The sequence below is a fragment of the Lissotriton vulgaris genome, chromosome 8, assembly GCF_964263255.1.
Source record: "Lissotriton vulgaris chromosome 8, aLisVul1.2, whole genome shotgun sequence".
Lineage (NCBI taxonomy): Eukaryota > Metazoa > Chordata > Amphibia > Caudata > Salamandridae > Lissotriton > Lissotriton vulgaris.
In genome coordinates this window covers 348510808-348536538 of record NC_141696.1, presented here as the reverse complement: position 1 = coordinate 348536538, position 25731 = coordinate 348510808, and the positions used below count along the sequence as shown (strand labels likewise).

Sequence of the window (25731 nt, the reverse complement as noted above, 5' to 3'; positions counted from 1 at the left end):
AAACCCACGGAATGTAATAACTTGTTGCTCTACTCAAGTTACCACCCACAAGGCCTACGGATGGTTTAATATTCGGGCAATTCCTACGGATCTGCAGCAATTGTAAGTGATGCAAGGATTTCTTCAGGGAAGCAGCAGTGCTTACTGAAAAACGTATCTCACAAGGCTACCCCTCCCTTCTACAACCACATGTGCTCTAGTTGTTCCAGGAGTAGGCCCCTCCCACGTGACCGTGCCCTTCTAATTCCTGGTCACAGCGCCCCTTTCATACAGCCTGACTTATGCCAGTGCAAGATTGATTCTGCCTCCTTTGCAGTCATCTTGAAGACTTCAAGTAAGTGCCTCCGCGAGGTCCACGCTTTTTGCTCCCAGCCGCCGGAATCAGACAGGCCTGCATGCACCCGATCCTGCGCCATTACCCTGCCACTTAGTACCCAGCCTGAGTAGTAACACCCTTTCAGTCCTTTCCCCTTGAAGCCGTCGTTCCTGAGGCTTCTGTCCTATGTGTCCCATTTCACCTTGCTCCTTGTCCGCCCGCGTCCCTTTCCACACAGCTTCTCTTTCGTACACACCCACTCCTCCCCACAGGACACAAGCCTTGATGTCTTCATTTCCCGCTCCCCGCCGCCCAAACTAGACAGACCGGCACGCCCATGATCCAGTGCCTGATCCAGACTCATCACCCCATCACTCAGCACTTATTCTGGGTAGCGACTTCCTTGTAATTTTTTTCCCTCTGAGCCCTTCTCCCCTTCATGGGGTCCTGCAAGCCTCGCCCATTATCCCTCCCGCATCCCCTCCCACGCAGTACCATTTGATTCACTCATTCCAACACCCAACTCTCCCCGCACTACCATTGCTTTGTCCCCTTTCACCCCCATACAGTAGACAGCATTGTGCTTACGCCCTGACCAGAGGCCCCACCGGATCACATCCTTCACATCTGGTCCTCTACACTACCGGCCACCACAGCGGTTCTACATGTTACAGACTACTGAGCAGTCCTTCACTTTCTCTCTCCCTTTATTTCAGATCTTTTGCGGGGATTCTGTATTGACCAGTTACCCCCTTCTCACTTATACCTTGGACATATCTTGCCCCTTTGAATAAGCCCGATTCTGATCAATGAGTGAGTCTGCTTACCCAGTAATTTTGCACACTCAGCTCACTCACTCTTCTGCTCTTACCTAGTCATGCGATAATTTACAATCGCGCGCCCCTTTCAGTCTTGGCCCTTAGTAGTACCACCCTCTTGCCTTTCTTGTCTTCTTCAGGTCCATTGCAAAAGACCTTTGTACAATCGCAATTTCTTTTATCCCCAGCACTGTGTTTCCGTAATTATGTAACCAAGTCTTGATGATGATCTAACTTTCCCACTGGCCAGAAACTCTGTAGGACTTCCACAGCGGAATTCCTGCCGCCTCTCTATTGCGGATACCCAGTCCTATTTCTTGTATTCATGAAGCATTAATTGTTTGGGTATCTTGAACTGTGTTAAGGACCTTTTAAAGTTCACTTATTTTTTGTTTTGCGCTGTATATACCCACTCACTTGTCACATTCTTCGTCACCAGAATTTCACGAGTACTGGCACACTGTATATTGTTGGTTACATGCCATTTAATGTAACACAGTGCTTCCTCTTCGTGTGATTGTACATATGAATTACAATATGTCTAAACATAAGTAACATTTGAAATACACTGAATTCTTGATGATTGTTTGTTGCCTTGGCTTCCTTCCCCCTGGATCTATTCCAAAGTTAATTAATTGTACAGTGTATAACTGTTCGCCAGATATCTGATTACAGCTGGGGCCTGCTTCGGTCATTAGTTTTAAGGGTTGGCTACAATATCACTTATTCGTCAATTTTGGAGCCGGCCTACAGTCCTGTTGGGGGATTGTCTATGGGTCCTAGTGTTTCACTGATTGGCCCTTAACCCGTTAAGCGCGCCGAACATTCCGCCCCAGTGCGGACGTTCGATTGCGCTAACGGGATCCGGACGTCCAACGGTCGTGCGCAGCACTAGCGAGGTAGTGCGCGCGACGACCGTTGGACGTTCGCAGCGCTGAACGGGTTAAGGGCTTGGTTGATTGGTTGGTGTATTTTTTTAGAGGTTGGTTACTCTACTTTCCTGTTCCATCATGGAGGGTAGAGGTTCAGATGTGGGTGAACTCAGATGGTAGGAGGAGATGGTGGTTGCTGGGCACACCGCTGCTTCTTCCACGACTGAGGTTCAGAAGATGATTGAGGCCGCAAGGATAGTGATCCTAAGGGGCCTAAGAGGGGCCTAAGAGAAAGAAATTGGATGCCTCGGCTGAGGTAGATCTGGAAGTGGAGTTGGATGAAGAGGTGAAGGGCCATTGTCCAGGGGGCGGACCTTCACAGTTTTCTGCAACATGTTCGGGATAATTTGGGGTTCGCTAGTCCCTTGGAAGGTAGAGAGTCTGTAGACTTTTTTGCCAATTACCAGAAGAAAGAGCCTGAATGCCTTTCTGTTCATAAATATGTGAGGAATGTGCTGGAAGGAGAGTGGAAGGATGTTGACGGACGTTCCTTTCCCTGGTTTCTCGCTAAGAGGTGTCCTTTACAGGGGTTCGCCTTAGGAATATTCATCTGTAGTAAAGGTGGATTCCCTGCTGGCTGGTATGGCATCTCAGAGCCTGGTGGTGTTGAGGATGGGGTTCCCGCTGATCCTGGGGACAAGCGAGTGGAAGGGGCTTTGAAGCAGTCCTTTGCTGCCTCTAATCTTGCAGTTCGGTCAGCAGCTTAAACTAGCTACCTGGTTCAGTCGCTTCTGAAGCACTGTCAGGGTATTTCTGAACAGCTCTTGCAGGATGAAGATCCCTCTGAATCCTTGTCCATGCTGGGGCAACAGTTGCGCTTCCTGGTGGATTTGTCCTTCGATTCCCTTATTGCGGCAGCTGCTCCTGCTAGGGCATCGGTGGTTGCTCGGAGACAGCTGTGGCTTAAGCCTTGGATGGCGGAGGCTGCTCAGAAGGCTGCTGTGATGAAGCTTCCCTTCACAGGCTCTAAACTGTTTTGGAGCCATTCGTGGCGTTAATTAAAAAGACGACGGAGGACAAAAAGTTGTTGGCTCCGGTACGCTCCTCGCAGAGAGGAAAGTTTGCAAGTTATAAGCGGGCATTTGGACAGGCGTTTCAATCCAAAATGGCTGCCCAGCCCTTTCGTTGTCAGGGATGTGGCCGGGGTCCCTTCCTTCAACAAATCCTGGGGTCAACAGGGTGCCTCCTCTTCTTCAGGGCCCTCCAAGTCGTGACTATGTGAGGAGTTCATTGGTGGCACAGGTTGGGGGTTGCCTCACGTCTTTTTTATCCTGTTTGGGAGGAGGTCGTGCGGGATCAGGAGTCCTACAGGTTATCTGGCTGGGCTACGGAATCGAGTTTGGTGTCCCTCCAGTGGATGTGTTCAGAGCTACCCCTGTTCCCAGATCTCGGGTCAAGTGTCGGGCTCTGTTGGACGGCGTTCAAGACCTGCTTTCCAAAGGGGATGTGATGAGGTTGCCTGTGAGTCAGTAGGGTTGGGGGTTTACTCGATCCTGTTTCAGATCCAGAAGCTATATGGGGACTACTGTCCTGTCCTGGATCTGAAGGCTGTAAACTTGTGTATCCCTAATAAGTCCTCTAAAACGGTGTCTATGCATTTGACTCTTCCTTTCCTTTCAGTGGGGGATTTCCTGGCTTCTCTGGATCTCCGGGGCGCCAACTTTCATGTCCTGGTGCACGCGGCTTCGCAGAGGTTGCTGCACTTCTGTGTGGGAGTGGATCATTATCAGTTCAAGGTATTGCAGCTTGGACTGTCTGCCTCTCCTAGGGTACTTACCTAAGTGTTGGTGCCCTTGGTGTGGTTGATGCATGCTCAGATGATCCAGGTGTTCCCTTACTTGGACGATTGTTTGATTTTTTCCTCTTCTTTCCTTTAGCCTGCAAACGCAGGAGGTTTGCAGGCTCCTTCGGCAGGTCAGGTGGATTCTAAACTTGGAGAAGTCCCATCTTTACCCCACTCAGCAACTGCTGTTCATTGAGGGGATTGGGGGGGTGTCAACACCAAGTTGGGGAAGGTTTTCCTGTCTGAACCGTGCATACTGACTCTGGTGCGCGAACTAAGGAAGGTGTTGGGGGCTCAGTCTTCCACGGCTCGGCAGTGGTTGCATGCTTAGGGCATGATGTCTGCTACAGTAATGATTGTTCCTTGGGCCCGTTTGCACTTCTACCCCCTGGTAAATCATGTTCTGGGGCATTGGGATCACGAGCTGTTGATGCCGGGGGGAGCTTACCATTGCCCAGGAGTTGTCCTGGTCGCTGGAGGAGCAGAACCTTTTGCAGGGCTCGCCCTTTGTGTCCCTGGACAGGTTGGTACTGATGGCCGATGCCAGCGAACTGGAGTGGGGGGCAGTGTTGGCTCAGGATTCGGCTCAGGGGATTTGGTCGGTGCAGGAGGCAGAGATGTCTTCCAATTGAAAGGGAGTTGTAGGCAGTTAAATTGTCCTTGACCATTTTCCTCCTTGGGTCCTCAAGAGTGATGTGATGGTGCGGTCATACAACATGGTGGTGGTGTGTTATGTCAACCACCAAGGGAGTGATATGGTGGCTTCCCTCAACTTGTTAGCTCAGCAGATCTGCCAGTGGGCGGAGTTGAACTTGTTATCTCTGAGGGCTTTGCATCTGCAGGGAGTTTTGAACTCGGAAGCGGATCGCTTGAGCAGCATTTTTCCCTCCTGGTCTGACATGTGCCTGATGCAGGAGGTGTTTTGGTTGCTTGATGGCCCAGTTTGAGGTCCAGGTGGTGGACCTGTTTGCAGCTCCAGGGAACGCCTTGAGGAAGAGGTTTTGTTTTCTGGTTCGGTCAGACACAGTTTGGAGGGTGGATGCCCTGTCTTTCCGAGATTGCTCTAATTCTGAAAGTCAAACTGGATCAGGCCTTGGTGGTCCTGGTGGCTCCAGATTGGTCCAGGAGGCTTTGGTTCCCTCTGTTGTTGAGGTTCGCTGTGAGGCCTTGCTGTAGGTTGCCAGTGGTATTTTGTCCCATGTTGTTTTCCCCTCTGTCTCGTGGGTGTCTGGTCCACCTGTGAATGGTGGGTTGGCTGTTGAAAGGCTGAACCTCTTGGCTTTAGGGTGTTCTGCTTCTGTGGCTGAGTTTATTCAGCGGTCCAGGCACCCTTCGCCTCTCAAGTCCTATGTACGGCTCGGTGTTAGTCTGCGATAGAGGTGGATCTGGTGTGTATATTGGATTTTTTTAAAGATGGGTTTGACTAAAGTCTGGCTGTGTCCTCCCTAAGGGTACAGTGGGCGGCTATACAGGCCTTTAGGGGTTTGGACTGTGAGCTTGTGGACCCCTTGGTGTCCTGGATGTTGAGGAGTTGTTTCCTCCAGAAAACTTTCATTAAATCCTTTTCTCCTAGTGGGGATCTTCCTTTGGCTTTGATGGCCTTGCAGGGGGCTCCTTTTAAACCTCTGCATGAGGTGTCTTTGCGGTTTTTGACGATCAAGGTACTTTTCCTTGTCGCTATTAACTTGGCTGGGAGGATTGGTGAATGGGCTCCTTGCTTTGTTCTGTGCCCTTTTTGCGGTTTTTTCCTGATCGGGTTGTTCTGTGGCCTGATCTTTCCTTTGTTCCCAAGGTCCCTTCCTCGTTTCACTGCTCGGAGTATCTGGTAAACCTGTTTCTGTCCAGATCCTCTTTCAGAGATTGAGTTGCGGCTGCACTGTTTGGACGTTTGGAGGGCTCTGGAGGTGTACTTGCTGCGTACTAACCCGTTTTGTAAGGTGGATTCCCTTTTTGTGATCATTGGGGTGGCTGGTCAAGACTGTAGCCTTCTGGGGCTACTCTCAGTTGTTGGCTGCAGTGGGCTGTGGGGGCGACGTGTGAGGCTTGTGGTATGTTGGTGCCTGGGTCGGTTCAGGGCAGATAGACTCGGGGGCTGCTTTCTTGGCTTGTTTTCAAGGGTCTTCCATGGATGAGATCTGCAGGGCTGCTTTCTGGAGTTCTCCTCACACCTCTATGTCCCATTATCATTTGTTGGTGGGTGGCATTGAGTCTGATGGGTCTAAGGACGAGGTGTTGCTTTTTGCTCAGGTGGTGTGACTTTCTGCTTGTGCTAATTAAGTCTGTTTTTGCTAATGAGTGAAGCCGATTCTTGCTTTGGTATCTGCTCATGTGGTTTGGACTGTGATGGGGAGGGCTGACGAGGAGGTAATGTCTGGTTACTTACCAGTAATATTCATTACTACGAGTCATAGTACTCCCCATCACTGTCCTTGTTCCCATCCCTCCCTCACTGTTCGGCTTCTTGTGCTTGGTGGTACAGGATGTGGATAGGTGGGGTTATGTGCCACAGGATGTGGGAGTGGTCTGGACGGAAGGTGTGGGCTAAGAGTTTTGCTTGGAAGTTCTGGTGGGAGGAGCAATGCTCATGTGGTTTGGACTGTGATGGGGAGGTCAATGATCCAGAGTAATGAATTTTGCCGGTAAGTAACCGGACATCATGCTGCATTCTGGAAAATCCCTGGGAAGGACTGCTCCTACACCATGACCTCTTATGTTGATCTCCCTGAGCCAACCCGATCCCCCCATCGATGGCATATCTGTTTACAAACTTGCGTATTTAGGGCCTTATTTACAAGCTCATTGTCCCGCTAGGCGCTAGTGCATCGCTTTGCTTTTGTGACACACCAATGGCGCCTTAGGCTTGCCCATATTTGCAAGATCACATAAAGTCACCCTGCATGACTTATCATGGCCTTGCAAATATGGGCCCCTTTCATGCATTACTCTGCATGAAAAGGGCATTACATGGAGGTTGCTGTGAGTGTTTTGACACAACATCCATGGAACCTGGCACATTCCTAGATTTACAAAGTTTTGTAAAGCTGGGAATGTGCCAGATTCATGTGCCATGGGAATGTGTAGGAGTGCGCAACAAGGAGAAATACTTTTATTTCTTTTTGTGTTTTCCTTTATCATGTTGCATTCTACAACACACATCAAAAGAGGAGAATTACATCAATGATTGTTTTTGTGCAGGAAGATGTCCCTTCCTGCCCAAAAACAATCATCCCCGCAACAAAAACAATCACCCTTGCAACATGATGCAAGGGTGCCTGTGCTGGCGCTTGGCCTCCAACTGTGCGCCAGCACAGGGGAAAGCACACGGATGCGTTGTATTGTTGTTAATATGATGCATCCCCTGTGCTTTTAAAATGATGACGCTTAGCGCAGCAAACTGGCTTGCAGTGCCACGCTGCGTCATTTTGTAGCTAATGAGGCCCTTAGTACACAAACTGGGCCAAATTTACAAGCTCATTGTGCCGCTGGTGCGTCACGTTTGTAGATGCAGAGGTGGTGCAGTTTGCCTGCCCATATTTACAAGGCCACCTAAAGTCACCTAGCATGACTTTTCATGGCCTTCGAATTATGGGCCACTTTCTCCCATTACTCTACGTGAAAGGGCGTTCCACAGGTATTGCTGTGAGTGTTCCCATACAACATCCATGGAACCTGACACATTCCCAGATTTACAAAGTGTGGTAAACCAGGGAATGCGTCAGAATCCTACACCACCCCAGGAGAGGTGTAGGAGTGGCGTAATAGGAAGAAATACTTTTATTTCTCCTGTTATTTGCTCTTTCTATGTGCTGAATTCTGCAGCACACATAGAAGAAGAAAACCACCATCAATGATTGTTTTTTTGCAGGAAGGTGTCCCTTCCTGAACAACAACAATCTTCCATGCACTGCAGGCACCCTTGCACCATGGCGGAAAGGGTGTTGTGTGTGTGCTGGCCGAGGGGAGAAGGACAGAAATGTGCTCTATCTTGTAGGTACCGTGCATTCCTGCCCTTTTATTTTGATGCATGACAGCACAGTAGTAAGACTTGGTGGACTGCTCTGTCTCAAAATAAAGTAAATGAGGTCACTGATTCATTCTCATCCTTTTCACTTCCGGTCTAGAAAATAGGAAGATATGATGGTTGTTTTTTTCAGCTACACGGCTCTTACACTCTTGTCCTGGAGACCCTTGTTTTAAAGTTCCCTCTCTTCGAGTTGAAAAGTGTCCAACTTCCACTTAGTAATTTTTAATGTTTCTCTTTTTCTACTTTACTCATAATATTTGTAAATTGACAGCATTCTCTGCTATGATTTTTGGTTTGATTATGCATAGGTGTTCTGACCCTCATTTTCAACTGCTATCAAATATCAAAATAAGAAGGGAGGCATTTGCAATATTATTTTGCTGTTACACACCACGGATCTGTAAGAATACAGAAGTTGCCTTGTGAGCAAATTATAATACCCAGCACTCCAAAATCCACTATGAAAGCAAACTCTCCACCAAAGAGGTGAGAATCAACATTTTTAGCAATGGGTTTCAATTGGTCCTGCTCAACAATTAACAGCATGTAAAATGGGCACCTTTTATTTCAGTCGCTTAAGGATTACGGGCTTGATACGTCTGCCTGCCACCGTACTGGAAACAGGACCGCCCGACAGTCTGTCGGCAGTCCCGACATAGGCATTCAAATGCGACCTCCACGGTCCCGAAAGTCTGTTTCCACCTGCCTTTTCATGGTTACCAGCCATGAAAATACGGGTGGAAAGGGACATTGTAATCACCCCGGCGGTGCCTAGCAGGCACTGCCACCATTGTTCAAGTTCAAGTTCAAGTTTAGCATTTGTATAGCGCACTACTCACCCAGAGGGTCTCAAGGCGCTTGAGGGATGGGGAAACTTTACTTCTCGAATATCCAAGTTTTTAGTTGTTTTCTGAAGGATAGGTGGTTCTGTGTAAGGCGGAGGTGGGTGGTGAGGGAATTCCAGGTTTTGGCCGCTAAGTAGGAGAAGGATCTTCCCCCCATGGTGGATCTATGGATGCATGGAACAGCGGCGAGGGCTTGATTGGACGATCGCAGTTGTCGGGTGGGGGTGTAAAAGGAAAGGCGCGTGTTGAGGCATTCGGGTCCTAGGTCGTAGAGGGCTTTGTGTGCGTGGGTGAGGAGACGGAATGTTATTCGCTTGTTGACGGGGAGCCAGTGTAGGTCTTTCAGGTGACCGGAAATGTGAGCTTGGCGGGGGATGTCTAGTATGAGTCTGGCTGAGGCGTTGTGGATGCGTTGGAGTTTTTTCTGTAGTTTGGCAGTGGTTCCAGCGTAAAGGGTGTTTCCGTACTCCAGTCGGCTTGTGACCAGTGCGTGGGTGATCATCTTTCTTGTTTCGGTGGGGATCCAACGGAAGGTTTTTTTGAGCATACGTAGGATGTTGAAGCATGATGAAGAGACGGCGTTGACTTGTCTGGTCATCGAGAGGGAGGAGTCCAGGATGAAGCCTAGGTTACGTGCGTCGTCCGTGGGTATGGCTGCGTTTCCCAAGGCCGGTGGCCACCATGAGTCGTCCCAGGCGGAGGGGGATGATCCTAAGATGAGGACTTCCGTTTTGTCCGAGTTTAGTTTTAAACAGCTATTCTTCATCCAGTCGGCTACTTCTTTCATCCCTTCGTGTAGGTTGGTTTTGGCGGTGTTTGGTTCTTTGGTGAGGGAGAGGATCAGCTGGGTGTCGTCTGCGTAAGAGATGATGTTGAGGTTGTGTTGGCGCGCAATGGATGTGAGGGGACTCATGTATAAGTTGAAGAGGGTGGGACTGAGAGATGATCCTTGTGGTACGCCGCAGATGACTTCGGTGGCTTCTGATCTAAAAGGGGGAGGCGGACTCTCTGGGTTCTTCCGGCGAGGAACGAGATGATCCAGTCCAATGCTTTTCCTTGTATTCCGACGTTGCTGAGGCGTTGAATAAGGGTGCTATGACAGACTGTGTCGAAGGCTGCGGAGAGGTCAAGTAGGATGAGGGCAGCTGTTTCTCCGTTGTCCAGTGGTGTTCGAATGTCGTCTGTTGCTGCGATGAGTGCGGTCTCGGTGCTGTGTTTGGCTCGGAAGCCGGACTGTGAAGGGTTGCGGGATTTGTTGGATTCGAGGAAGGCGGCGAGCTGACTGTTGACAGCTTTCTCTATGACTTTGGCAGGGAATGGGAGGAGCGAGATGGGGCGGTAGTTCTTAAGTTCAGTGGGGTCTGCTGTGGGTTTCTTCAGAAGGGCGCTGAGTTCGGCATGTTTCCAGCATTCCGGGAAGGTAGCGGAGTTGAGGGAGCAGTTGATGACATCTCGGAGATGGGGAGCGATAATGGAGTTAGCTTTGCTGAAGATGTGGTGGGGACATGGGTCGGTAGGTGATCCTGAGTGGATGGAGTGCAATGCCCTCCAACACACTAGCGGCCTCAAGGTCCCCGACGGATGCGTGATGGTTGGTCTTTCCGACCGCCAACACACCATCAGCCATCCTAATGTGGCGGGCGTTGAACTTGGTTATGATGGTGGGGAGACCGCCACCTACAGCCTGTTGGTGGTGGTCTCCCAGCTATCATAATCTGGCCCTCCATTTGCACAACAATAACAATTCTGTGCAGAAGAAGGCAGGAACAAACACACAGGAGTAATCAGAATCCACTACAACCATCTCAACACACAGCACAGCTTTAAAGAAATGAAAAACATCAAAAAGAAACTAAGAAGAACAACAGCCATATCTGTGCCCAAACCAAAATTTCTAGGAATTGCACAACTCTCTATAGATATTTAGGGGCATATTTACAAGGGAATGGTGGAGCATGGCGTTAAGCACAAAATGCTAATGCCACGCTCCTCCATTCCGCAGAAATGCCCCATATTTACAAGGATACGGTACATCCCTGCGCTTTCCCTAGTGCTGGCATTAAATTAACCTGCCTAGCGCCACTGCACGCACCCTTGCACCATAGTGCAAGGGTGTCCACATTGAGGGAATGATTGTTTATGTGCAGGAAGCAGGAATGTCTCTTCCTGCAAATAAACAATCACAAATGGTGATTTGTTATTTCTACGTGTGCTGCATTGTGCAGCACACATAGAAGTTTCAAATGGGAAACAACCCGAAGCACGCATCCTTAACCATGCATTAATGTAACCACAAAGTCAGAACAACAAGGTAACCTGAACCAAAACATGCTTAAACCACACATTCATTTACAATGAAGGTGCCAGAACCATAGCAAGCCTGAACAACGTATATGGGTGAGTAGTGCATTTTGTTTCGATTTATATTAATGCTATAGGGTTCTATTGGTGTTAAAAGACATTTGTATTTATTTTAAGAATTTAGTTATACTTTTTAATTGAGTAATAATATTTATTTTTAATTTGATATTTATTTATTCTTACCAGTAGGAACGGGGTGCACGGGATATAGGGGCTATGGGTGGGGAAGTGTTTTATTATTCAGGTAATAATTTTCCTACCTGAGTATTAAATATTGATTGTGCAATTAGATATCATTTAATGCTAAAAAATATAAATTAATCATTTTACTCATGAAATTTTAACACACATCAATAGCGAAGGGATGGTGGTTATATAAAGATTATTGTTGGGAATTGTATCAATACTGAGGGTGTAATAGAAATGCCCGAGTATTAATAATTATTGGTTCTTTTAAATGTAATGCTATTTAATTATATATATATATATATATATATATATATATTAATATAAAGATTTGCAATACTTGCCTTTAGGGACAGGATTCATGGGATTTAGCGCCTATGGCTGAGAAAGTGTTTTAATGCTCAGGTATTCATTTTGATACCTGAGTATTAAATATTAATGGCACAATTGTGTTAAAAAATGATAGAGAAATCATTTGAAAAATAGTGATGGGGTGCAGGTAAAATATGGACTATGGTTTGGAAAGTATTTTCAAACTGTGGTATTATTTTTTATCCATGAGGTATATTGAATATAGTGGATTTTGGAGGGGAAGTCCTAAAAGATATATGGGATATGGGTGGAAAAGTGTTTTAATACTCAGGTATTAATTTTGATACCTGAGTATTAAATATTAATGACAACATTTTGTTAAATTAAATGATAGAGAAATAATTTGAAAAAAGTGATAGGATGCAGCAAAAATATGGACTATGGTTTGGAAAGTATTTTTAAGCTGTGGTATTATTTTTTATCCATTAGCATGGTGAATATAGTGGATTTTGAAGGGAAAGTGTTAAAATATATATCTATGTGTTTTAATAATTTAGCATAAATTTTTAATTGAGTACTAATAATTTTTTTTAATTAGAAATTTTATATTTATTTTATTTTAAAAAACATATTGAAATTCTTACCATTATGAGCAGGATGCAGGGGATATGAGGGCTATGGGTGGGAAAGAGTTTTATTTTTCATACCTAAGTATTAAATATTGATTGTGCATTTACATTTAATTTAATGTTAAATTATATAAGAAATCATTTAATTTAAGGCAACTACATTAGCGTTAATCCATCACAAGAATAAGGACATGACGGCCGGAAGCTAACGGCCCTGACGTTCCTTCTTTGTATAGCACTTGCGGAGAGCTAGCATTCAGCAAGTTTGTTCTCTGGAGGTTGTGCGGTTTCTTTTCTCAGTCGGTCGAGTGAATTCAAAAGAGTAAACGGCATTGAACCGCTGTTTGGTGCGATAAAGCAAGCTTAGAGGGGAGAACTTGCTTGAGCTCGTGCTCAAGTCTGAGATCGTTTTTTTTCTTCCACTAGCTGAACCGGTCATAGGCGTTCCCGAACAGCAGAGCACAGCAGAGCGGATGGTCCTAGGTGGAAGCAGCGGTGAGTCGGCTGTGCTGGCGTGGTGTAAGGAACCTCGGAGCCGCTAGGTTTAGGCAACAGGCTCTCAGGAGATTGATTTCCATGACTGGAGGCCCCCGGCCTGCAGGGCGAGAAGTCTACCAGGCTGTCGGTACTGTTAGGTTTGTCTTCACCACCGGTAAGCCGTTTAATTCTACTAAATATACAAGCAGCAGCACGCGGTTGGAAGATAAGCTATATATCCTCGGTGCGAGTAACTACGGGGGTGCTCTGGGCTTAGACATCTATAAATCTACACAAATTAGCACAAAACGGGGTTCTTATAGCCAGTATTGGTACCAGGATCGGGATTCCTGCATGGAGGAGGGAGACCACGGTGCTGCTGGTGTCTGTTTGCAACCAAAAAACTGCCTGGATAACCGTGGCTGCAACTTAGACACTTTGGCTCACCGGGTTGGAGTAACTCGTTATGCACTGCAAAATCGTGCTACGAACATTAACACGAATGCTGTAACAATTCCCTCTAAATCATCAATTTCCCCACCGGTGATACAATTGAAGGCTAGAGTAAGGAGAGGCAAGATAAGTCTTGGTGGGGTGGATACTAACCCTGGGCGTAGTTCGCGGAGTCGGACTCCGCGGAGCTCCGCGAAGACGTAGTTGCACTCCGCGAACTACGCGTAGCTCCGCAGCCATGCGGAGTTGCTTGCTGGGCCCGTTCGCGCGCCGTTTTTCGTCTTCGGGAGCGCGGTGCGCGTGTTCGGGGCGTTGCCTGCATGCTTGGGATGGCTAGCGCGCTAAGTTTCCCCAGAAGTTTGTCCCGCCTGCTTGCGTTCCCTTATTTCCTGTTCCGGGTCACAATTAACGTGGTCGCGTTGTGCAAGACATGTTCGGGAACTCATATTCTCGTTCGCACTACAAAAGTGCGTGATCGCGCTAAATATCGCGCGAACCTACCCATGCGGTCGCGATGGGCGCAGCCATCTTGGATCACACACTCTGGCTATGGTTTTGGGCCTACTTTTGCATCTTGTTGAAATCTCTTTAATCCTTGTCTTTTTACCCACTTTTTCCAACTTTCTTTAGTTATTACCTATTTCTCTCTGTGCCTAGGTTTATATTTTTCTTTTTATTTCTACTTTTACAACTTTTCTATTGCTTTATTTTACTTCCTTCTTTTACCTTGCTTCTTCTTTCCCCTACCTTTTTGTCTTCAACTTTTCTTCTCCCCTCCACCCAGAACCATGGTCAAGGGCGCCAGCAGCAGTGGCGGCTCAAAGGGCAAGGCTCCAGTGCCCCAAAAAACCCGGCTGCCTTGCGGCAGAATGCGCCCCCTAGGGGTGAGGCCCCGCCAACTTTTTGGGGAGGAGGAGGTGGCTGCCCTGGTGTTTTTTATCCAGCGCTACCTCCCCTTGATGTTGGCAGCAGGTGGCAGGCCCGGCTCCGGCTACCACCATATTGAGGAGCGTCTCCGGCGGTGGGTGAAGGTGCGCCGGGCAGTCTTCCGCTGCTCCGGTATCCGGCGTACCCACCATCAGCTGACCCACCGTTGGGCAGACATTTTGGACCGGGAGCAGGACCTGTTGGACCTGCTTGGCGTCGAGGTCGTGGGTCTTGGTGAGTGGCTACCCAAAAAAAAAAGTTTGTTTATAATATATATCTCTATAGTAGTATAAGTATTGTTATTGTATCTTTGTAAATCTTGGCTGAATAAGTAACGCGATGACTGTTGCTCCTAGTTACATTTCCAATGTATTCCGTTATTATATCTACTGTAATTGTATGACACTGGTCTGTGCTGCGCTTTTTCATCTTCACTGACTCTTGCGTGTTCAATTTGGCGCTAGCTTTTGCTGTTTATTGGTGTGAGATTTTCTTTATTGTAGAGAACTGAAGTTAGTTAATGCTATTATATAGTCTTGTCCCCTTCCTTTGTCCGTCAGTGAAATAGCCGTTGATGGATACGTGTTTGCAATGCATATTGTATCATTTTTTTTTCACGGCCTTCTCTTCTGCATGAATCCTCCTCTGGCAATGAATGCAAAAGTTACTTTGTTCTTCTTACCTCAGCCAGGGCCGGATTTAGGCATGTTCAAGCTGTGCAACTGCACAGGGCCACCAAACGCCAGGGGCCACCCCACCAATATATATCCTTAATGTAATAATCCTCAGAGGATGGATACATATTTGCGTGGCGGCCCCTTGCAGGGATTTGGTGCCTCCGGCTCTGTTCCACTTCCAAACACCCTGACTCCCCCCTCTTCACTGGCCTCCGTGCTCCGCACCGACCTCCTCTTCCGGGCCCCCCACCTACGCTCCCTGGCCAGGAGTCCAGGACCACCATGAGCCTAGAGCCGCCCCTGCCTCAGCCCTCCATAGAACTGATGTAGTTTGTTTATTGAGTGGGTAGGGCAGCAGTAGCATTCAGTCAGTAGCAAAACAAAATATGATGCCATGAACGTACAATTTTGTGTTAGTAAGTATGCACAAAGTTAAGCATGTCTCCTCCTTGTGATCTATGCGTTTTGCTGGCAAAAAATGAAAAAGAAATGGCTACTTACAGATAATTGATTGATTACCCCATTCTTGAATCAGTGGTGTTGTTCAGGTCTTACTGCCTCTGTGTTACTTAGTAATCTGCAATCAGAATGTTTATGGAACATTTGATTTGTTTTCTCCAAGTATATACACTAGTCAGTGAATCATGCAAGGCAGTAGTCATTTGGTAGACCAATGTTTGTTTCTTTTAATGTTGTAGCAGTGGTTTTTGAAATGCTGTCTATGTTTCACAGCACTCAATGTTTTCCTCTTTCTTTATTATTATTTCTTGCATGAACCACAGAACCCAGGGGCAAGCAGAAGACTGGGACCGAGTCGGCGGGTGAACGCGAAGAACCACAGGCACAGAGCTCCTCTACTGAGGATCCTGCTGCTGTCCCCAGTAAGTCCAACAGTGTTTTCTTTTGGAACAATGATATTTCCCTCACTTTCTAACGGAGCTTTTTTTCCAACCGATTAATGACATTTCACCTAACTAAATTTTGACAAATGCTTGTTTGGTTTTATGTTTTCAAAATTTTGGGTGTTACTATCTGTCCCTGCCTTTCTGTTCCTTGAAAGAGCCTCTCCTATGACTCTCTGTGCTACTACTAGACTGTCTGTAGGTAAGCTTGCCCTGTTGCCCACTCTTTAGTTAAGGTATTAATCTTTCCAAAAAATCTGTGATAGAAGAGCGGAAGGCACAGGGTCCACTCCTGTCTTATGCTTTTTCCTCTGTAATGTCTCTTCTTTGCCAATTGACACCAACCAAGTATGCATCCAGATGTTGGTCTACTATTTTGTAAGCGTTAGTAATGAATACCACTACTACTCTTGCGGGTATTCTTCTATGCAGTCACATACATAACTATGTATGCACCACAAAATTGGATGTTGTTGGTGATAGGCAGGTTGGACCTTACTTACTTACAGTCTTACACCTCAGTCACAGAACTCAGAGGAACCCACAATTCAATGAACGCCAACCTATATGGGCTCAGTCATTGGTCAATTATTCAATTACCCCTTTCCAGAACCCCAATATGAAGATGCCAAATGCTTTTATTACACAATCCATAACCTAAGTAACCCCCTTTTGCTCACGCTCTCGTGTAAGTCTACAAGACAACAGACACTGAAAATATACTTCCGAGTCAATGTGGTACTTGAAAACCTTTATTTTGTTAGAAGTAACTATGTAAGTAACATCAATGTTTTTAAGTTGTTCCGTGAAATACGTCAAGGCCAGGGCCACCAGAAAAAATCCAGAGTTAAAAAAGGCTGAATAAAAAGTAATCTACATTTGTACAGCTACCAGTGCATGATAGGGAAATGTGGGAAATGTCGGAGACCCCTCACCATTGAACGTATACTGGTTGCATATGCCTCTTTTTGGTAAGCTCTGGAAATCTTTGCTTCGTAGAAGGAAATCTTCTCATCTGTCGAAAGATAATGACAAAAGTGGTGCACGTTAGACAGTATGAAAACATTACATACATTTATTCAACGTTTTTAGCTGTCATGCTAAAAAAAAGGTGTAACCTGAGGCTGTAAGCAAACTCGATTCCACAATCCACATTCAAAAAGTAAATATGGGCATTTCTATTTTCCAAACTCTTCAGGTGTATGCTTTGAACTATCATGTGGCCTCAAAGGCGTCTTCTCGTACTGCGCAACAAGCTGTGAGGTAGCATGCACAAAACTGTAGACATGTCATTGATGTACAAACTGGTTAGGTTACATGGTTCAGTCTAACTTTCCAAGGACTAGAGTAGCAGTGTAGATGAGATGAGCTTGGGTACCATACCATACCAAATAAATGCTAATATGTGTAGTGTGTTACTTACTCTGCTGTACTAGGCAATGTGTACTACTACTGATTACGTACGTTGTACTTAACTGTTTTGCAGAACTCCATTCTTGGTGAACAAGTACAATGGGTGCTGTGCATCCATCTAAAAAGGTGTACTAAATTACTTATTTTTATTTGTGCAGAACCGGTACCATCCACCAGTGCCGACGGGGGCAGCGGCGCTGCGACGGCGTCAGCAGAGGCGATCCCGGAGTGGAATGGAGGGCCAGAGGCACCTACAGCAGCACCGGCAGCACCGGGGGAGGAGGCAACAACGGTGGGCGATGGTAAGTTACATTCAATAGTGATCCGCATTACTTGGTGGGTGGGGAAAACTTCCTCACTGTAGTCTGATATTTATAATGAACTTGAAGTTCAACTTGACAATATATGACGCCACCTTTGTCATTACCAAGCTTAGCAAAAGCATTACCACCGGCGAGAATTGATAAAATAAGTTATACAGGCCTCTTCTATGTGACTACAACTCAGCTGTGAAAGGTTGGTGGCAGACTAAAAAAGTCTTATCCACAACATTACATGACCGCAATGGATTAACAGGAGATTGATTTTAAGTATGATGAAAGGAGCAAGGAAAAAGCACCAATCATATAATATAGAAGGATACTTTGGAATCGGCAATGCAGGTGTTTGAGAGCAGTTGGATGCGTGGGTTGTTGTGGAAGCATAGAAAGGGGGAAAACACAGCTGCCTGCGTGGGTGGGAGACACATCCAATATCGGTGGTTAGTGGATAGTGGATACTAGTGTTGGCAGCGGTGTTTTGGTTAAACCCAAAGGCAAGGGAAGGAGGGGACGACTGGATGCATTCCGGGTCGTTGCTGGCGAAACACAAACCACCTAACGTTTGTTGGCGATATAAAGAATGATAGTCTCTAGAGTAGACATTTACTAGTACTAGCTGGCCACTGTTAATTAATGTTAGTTTGAGACTGTCACATTTCCCGGAAGCACAGAGTATATGATATAAAAAAACGAGATATGAAAAAGACAGGTGTTCGTATGTGACCGTTGAAGTACACCCATGCTATGTTACTAGGGCAGGCATAATGCCGTGCCAAAAAGTCCGACAAATGAAGTATATAAGGCGTAGAATGTTCAAGATAGATAAAACAACATTTTAGGTACTCAACTTGCTTGCTATTGCTACTGTACTGTGCCGCCCACTATGTGTTGGATACATTTTGTGTTCTTGATTTGCTGGGATTTTTGATTACAACAATTCTGTCTCTTTCTTTATAGTTACTCCTTCTAAACCAACGAGGAAGGAGCTGGCAGTCCGGGCCCGTCAGCGGAAACTGCAGGCCATCGTTGAGGCCTACCGCCGGCTGGTGGCTCAGGCCGAGGAGGAGGAGGAGGAGGCGGCGGCAGCAGCTGCTGCCTCTTCCAATGCCCCGGCCCCCAAGCCTGCAGGAGTACGTCGGCGTGGTCAGGCAGCCGCCCGCCGCCAGATTTTCCCCGCATCGTCCACCCCCCCACAACAACATGGCTGCCAATGTAGGTGCCGCCAGTTCCAGAGAAAAATTCTCCTCCGGGTAGCCAGGCTGGAGGCTCAAAGTAGTCAGACAAAAAGACAAATAGAGGAGCGTGTAAAGATCCTGGTGGATCAAAACTTAAAAGCCCGCCGGCTATGAGATGGACCCTGTTTGCCCCTTTTTCAATCCTTTTGTTGGTGGGTGGGAATTGGGTGTTGGGTTTTTACTTTTTTTTTACATTACATTGAGCGTGGGAATTTGGTTGGGGTAAGGGGAGGCGGGTAGGGACAGCTGTGGTGTAGGATTTATATATATTTTATTTTTGTATCATCTTTAGTTATATATTACATTATGTTAAAAATAAACGAGAAACAAAGTTATGTTCAAAAGAAAACATTTGAAGTTCATTTGCGTTTCTTGGGGGGTTGGAGGGGGGAGTGTTTCACCAAATAATGTACGTTGTGCAACCTCGCAAGGTTTAATTTGGCCATGCAGGTCGGCGGACAGTGCTTTTTAATAATAAAATATATTGCCCACATCTTTAACATGCAAACAGATAGATGCGGTAAACCCTCATCGAGTTATATTTGTAGTATTAGAAGAACGACCAGTCTGTCTTGCGTTATACCTCACTGCAAACTTATCTTACCTGTGATTGCTGATGAGATGATGATGATTTATCATGAAGTGTGGCACTGCAAGGGCTGCATTTGATTTCCAAGACAATGGCGAAGAATCTGTGGTTCAGAATCAGAACTTCTGTGATAGTAGTAGACAGACCCTGCCAGTAGCATTTAGAGACAAAAAGAAAGAGGCAGTCATTTGCGTGACAGACAATGTGGGGGTAGTATAAGTAAGTACAGTACATTGCATGGGTGACCCAATATTGCAACTGCTAAACTGAAACAAAACAATGGTTTTGGGGACTGGAAACTAAGTGCAAGAGAAGATAAGAAGAAGTTCAACTTTACTTGTAGTACTCACGGCAACGTCAAACTTTTCTAAATCATAATGCTTTAAACTTTAAACCCAAAAAATTACGCCAATTCATTAGATGCATTCGTTGTTTGATGTTAATGGTAAATTATTTGGCGTTATACACAGAGCTTGAGTTGGGAAGCCGCAGAAGATCCTGGCCATGCCTTGTTGACATTTCACTATTGTTGCTTTCACCACATCTGCCCCAGCAAGCGCGTGATCAAATTGTTGGTGTATATTTAATGTAAGAAACATCACACCTCAATGTAACCACGCAGCCCGGGGGAAGAGGGTTAGGGTTTGTTTAATGGATGGGTACGGGGGTTTTGGGAAAGGTTTGAGAAAGAAAAACAGTACGCATGGAGATTGGAGACAACAAAAGCAAAACAATGAAGACGATGATTTATGATGTTGATCCGCTAGCCAATGATTGTAAGCAATGAACGTAAGAAAAGGACACGCTGAATATCATTCTTGGTTTCCCGCAATCCAATTGCTTGATGATGAGGATTTGTGGTAAGGGTGAGAGTTGATGCTCATACTATAAAGCAGTGGGTGAAAGACGTCCAGCCTGAAAAAGAAAAGGCAAATACAAAAGAATGTGAATGACCTAAACAAATTGTAATACAGTGAAGATAAAAAAAATAATACAAGAGGAGTAGTCGTATGAGAGGACTTTCAGACTGAGGCGGCTTGGATACAATTTGTATAAGTCTACTAGTTGCATATCATTTTTAATCTAGAAGTACAAAAAAAGACAGGAGCCAGCACACAACAACAGGCCCACGACGACACAGGTTTGCCCGTTATACAAACTGCATTTCCCTAAAAATTTCACAGAGCCACAGAAAAGTGAATGAAATTGAAAAAGCAACCTAGCATTTACAAAATTAATCAACAAAATCAATGCGTCATTCTCAGTCATCAATCATACCACTATTGTACTCTACCACAGCACAGTGCACAAACATGTAGTAGCCTGGGTCTACTGTGCTGTGCCTCTTATTTGTATTTATTTATTACCTTGTATTCCACTCCAAGAAACATCGTGCATCAATCAGCTCAGATCCAACTGCCTGACAGCAAAGATATGGTGGTCACCATCATTATCATCAGCAACTCAGTCTGTAGTGAGTGACTACGATAAATTAAGTCCTGACTGCATCTGTAGTAGTAGGAACACAAGTGCGTAAATAATTTCTATTATTAGTAAATAACATGGAAAAATTGGCTATCACGTGAGTCTGAACTGAAGTTACTAGTATACTTCAACTCCATGCACATTTGCTCAGAGTCAGCAAAAAAATACATCCAATGCAATGCATGGCATCATTCATTTTTATACCTGTTTTGCTCTTCTCTTTCACTGTCAGAAGATTGATCACAGATGCTGCCGAGCCTTTGTAATGCGAGTCACAACAAGTTGACTTCAGTTGTGGATGCCTGCTCAAGTTTCTTTTGACACAGAAGAGTCGTCTCTGAATGCCTGCAGACAGAGGTGGTAGCCTTAAGAGTAAGACTCAGCAAGGCAGTTATTATGAGTTGCAGATTTCAAATGAAATAGAGGATGGCTGTAGTCATGTACGGTTCACTTGTTATGGAGGGACTGTTAGAGGCTACATTATTGTTATTGTACTATACTCCATCTACAACATCAAATGTATGGCTGCCAAGATGGAATTGTATTGACTTGAGTGGGAGTCAAGAAGATGGAGCAAGACTCTGAGGAGTGCAGTCAACATGGAACATAAATGCACAGGCGTGCAACTCCAGGAGGTAACTAAAAAAGATACAGCGAAAATAAATGCACAGGTGTGCAACTCCAGTAGGTACATTAAAAGAATGAGTGGTGGGGATGGATTTGGTTGAGCTTTTTATTTTAAGATTAGCAGTTTTGCACCCGAAAGTCATTTTTAATAAGAAAATAAATAACACAAATAAAAGAAGGGAAAAAGTAACAATTTAAAAGCCTATTGGTCAGGGAAGAGGTGCTCGTCCTCAAACTCTGTGGGTCCGGACAGCAGTAGGTCATGTAACCCAGCAGTGATGAATTCTTCAGGCTCGCTTTCTTCATCCTGCTCTGATTCACGTACAGTATAGTCTGGTGGTATGAAGTGTTGATTCATTTTTATCATTGTCAGCCTCTCGACGCTTTTGGGGGAGAGACTGGTCCTTTTCGATGTCACAATGGCACCATCAGCACTGAAAACCCACTCAGAGGCGACACTGGCTACAGGACAAGCCAAATACTTTATTGCCAGCCTGCTCAGCACTGGCCACTGTCTCCTTCTTTCATACCAATAGACCAATGGGCTTTGCTCCATGAACACCTCTGTTGTGTCACCCAGATAGGCCTGAACCATCCGCTCAGTGTTCATTGGTGCTCGGCTTTGCTGCTCCTCTTTACCCTTTGCAACAGCAACGGACTTACCCATCCCCTTCTGTAGAAAAAAAGCAGTTATGCTTTTTGTTGTGTCTGCTGAATCAGATCGTGTAGGTGCTGCTTTTGGTACTGTTGGTGCCTGCTGGGAAGCGGACGCACCGCTCTCATGCTCTGATGAACTTGCCTCAGGAGGATGGCCTGGAGTACTTTGACTGTCCTGAGCTGGCACTGGCAGGCCTTTAAGTAACAGCCGTTCAGTTTCTAAATCATTAGCTTCCACAGCTATGGAACTTTTGTAATTGGCAACATCCCCATCTGAAAAAGGAATGACTGCGCTACTGCTGACAAACAATTTGTACCGTGGATCCAAGATTGTTGCAGTTATGTAATTTGGATCTGACACAATCATTTTAAGCCTTGCATTTACAGATAAGCGGTTGCGTAAGGCCTTGGCCAAGGTACATGCATCAACTTTTTCTTCGTCACCTTCGTATGTTTCACAGACCTCCTTCAGCTGTTGCTCGAGCATGTACAACAATGGGATGGCTTGGCCCATAGTACAGTCCTCCCTGCTAACTGCACGTGTGAACACCTCAAAAGGTTGTAGCATCTCTGTCAAGCATTTAATGATGTCCCACTGCCACATCTCAACGGTCAGGGTTTTAAGATTATCAGTAGGATCCACTAATCTTCTTGACATTACATAAGCATTCAGTGGTATGTACTGCTCAAAGAGACGCTCAAGCATGAAATAAGTAGAGTTCCAACGTGTTGGGACCTCCTGGATCAGTGCTTTGACTGGCAAATTATGCTCCCGCTGAATGACGCGTAGCAGCTTCCGCGCTTTGAAAGAATGGTTAAAATGCGTGCATATTCTTCTGCAGATGGTCAGTATGGTGCTGACTTGGAGTTCATTTTTCAGAAAGTCTTGCACGACTAAGTTAATGCAGTGTGCCAAACAGGGTACCCTGAAATACTGTCCATCTTTCATTGCCCTCACTACATTACTGCCATTGTCGGTGGCAACAAAACCAATCTTAAGGCCTCTTGGTTTCAGCCATTCAAAGACCTTGCTGTTAAAGTCAGACAAAATGTTGTCAGCAGTATGATTTTTCTCCATACCAAACATGGCTACAGTTGCATGTTTGCGAGTGTCATTGAAAATCCCAGCAACGTCAAGAAGGCCTGAAGTTAACTTGTCTTTCACACCTGCAAAAGAGATCCAGTGTGCGGTGATGCACATGTAATCTGCTGTGGCTTCGCGACTGCTCCACATGTCGGTTGTCAGGTGGATACAATGGACAACACTCTGTTGTAAGGCTTTCCCAATCAATCCCAGCACGTCGTGGTGTAGTGCTGGAATAGCAACTCTTGCAAAATAGTAGCGACTGGGAACGTCCCATTTTGGGGCGAGTGTTGCCACTAATTGCCGAAATCCCACTGCCTCAACAAATGAAAATGGGAGAAGGTCGAGTGCCAACATTTTTGCAAGTTTCGCATTGTACAAACGTGCTGTTGGGTGGTTCCGCTCGTACTTTCCCTCCTGTCTAAACATGCCAGTAATGGTAAGCTGCTTGGTAATTCTTTCTGTTCTGCTAGACGGACCACCTTTCAACGCAGACTTTTCACTCCTTGTCCTTGGTGTCTCCGGCTGACTCTGGTGCCACTGAGAAGTTGCTGATGCTGAGGATTTGGACTGCACCACTCCAGTGCTGGCGACAGGGCTCATTTGTGTACCACTCCCAGATAGAAGGTCATCGTCTCCCTCTTCTTCCATGAGTGGACCTTGTAGTACTGTATCCTCCCCACCAACACCAGTGCTTACATCTTTTAAGCTTGCAAGGTGGTTCTCCCATTGAATTGTGTGTGTTTTTTTCATATGGGTCGTTGGGCCTCCAGTACCATAGTTTGTACCAATCTTACCACGACTAACATTGGTGTGACAAATGGTGCATATAGCAATGTTCTCCTGATGTGGGTGAACCGTAAAAAAATCCCAGACTGGGGAGCTAAACTTTTGTCTCCTGCCATAGGAAGAGGAGGACCCACTTCCAATGCCGGATGAACTGGAGCCTTTTTGTTGAATTTCCCTATGTGACAGTTCAGTACTAGTACTGCCACTACCTCCTTCTGTTGAGGTGGCGCTTGCGCTGGATGTCGCACGCTGCCGGGCCTTCGCTGATGCAAAAATGGGAGCTGGTGTTACTTTGGGCGCTGAGTGTGTAGGACTTACACGTGCTACCTGCTCATCACTAATCGCAGCCCTTCTGGATAGGGTGAAAATGCTGGTCTCTACATCCTCTGCACCAGGAATAACGCTTGTGATGATGACATTGTCAGTGTCAGACCCGTCTTTATCACCATCAGTATCCTGCTCACCTACATCGAACTCCGGAAGTTCAAGCCTTGACGGATCCTTCCTTTTTCCCAGCCTGGTCTTAGGAAATCTCTCCTTTGAATGCTCAGTTCTTCGTCGTGGATGCCATTCCTTATCAAGGTCATCTGAAGGGATGCTATGCGAAGAACTCGATGCACTGCCTCTAACCCTCCTTTCCTTTTGTAAATTTAAAGACAGTAGATCACCTCCAGAAGTGGCTTCCTCTTCTTCTTGCTCGGAATGAGGCTCTACTTCCTGAACTGCCCCGACATCGGGAGGAACAACTTCCACTATTGCGTGCGGAGACGGTGGTTGTTGTTCTTGAGGAAGTACTATAGCGTGCTGTGGTTCTTCAACAACTACTATTGTGGGATTTGGTTGTTGTTGTTGAACAACTATTGCGGGCGGTGGTTGTGGTTTTTCAACAACTATTGCGGGAAGTGGTTGTGGTTGTTGAACATCTACTGCTGGCGGCGGTTGTTGAGCACTTTCATCTTGCGTGGATTGTGTGCTACTTTGAGACAGCGATAAGTTAAGTTCAGGCTCAGTATCACTGCTTTGTAACACTAGGCCGGCTACCTCTTCGACCCTCATGTGCTTGGCCCTGGGTTGGTGGCTTGCCCCCGCTAATGCGGATGTGCTGGCTCCAGCTTGCACCACGGACACCGCTGCTGCAGGCGTACGTTTTGGGGGCCCAAAAAAGGTTTGGGGGTCCATACCAGCCTTAAGTGACACTTCCTTCTTCTGTACCTCCTTCTCAGCAACTTTCTTGGTGGTGGAGGACCTGGTACCTGCTCTCTTAGGGCCCATCTTCTTCTGATGTCAGCACACAGCAGCACTCAGTAGCACAAATTGCAGAGATGTGTGGTCAGATGAGTCACACACCACACGTGGCGTACAATTGAAGGACGTCCGTCTGGCAGTTGAACGGGCGATGGATGAAAACAGCCAGCACCTCCTCGGTCTTTTTCTGTGCACCTACAAGCAAAGAAGACAGAACACGTCAGTCAAACAAGCAGTAAGCCAACACATGAACAATTGAAAGACACACAGGCCAATGTATAAAACACAAAAAAGAAGACTAATACTACCAGCACCACAGCTCCCAGCCACATGAAGTCCAGAAAGAACCAATAATAAAGTCAAGCAGGCCTATCATATACCAATATGGACAGAAAAAGGAGGATGCCTGCTACACATGAGTCATGACAGGTTAATGCAAGGAAAATCAAAATACCCCATGGCTAAGAGTTTGTAAAACTTCACTGCAAAAACACATACAAGCCATAAAATTATTACACACACAAAAAAGTTACCTACCCCCCTGCCCAGACAACAAACTTGGAAATGCAATGGCATACACACATGCCGTAATGATGGTAATTAAATAGACCAAATAGAAACAGCTACATAAAGCAGCCCCGCTAA

At 46.0% G+C, this 25731-nt stretch overlaps 1 long non-coding RNA gene across 1 annotated transcript; it reads right to left on the bottom strand.

Moving 5' to 3' along the window:
- Positions 1–15240: 15240 nt before the first annotated feature.
- Positions 15241–19469, bottom strand: LOC147697033 (uncharacterized). Its single transcript, XR_015299135.1, has 3 exons — positions 19215–19469; positions 16578–16657; positions 15241–15317 (listed from the first exon to the last, which is right to left on the bottom strand). It is a non-coding gene; the product is annotated as an uncharacterized LOC147697033 (long non-coding RNA).
- Positions 19470–25731: the final 6262 nt, after the last annotated feature.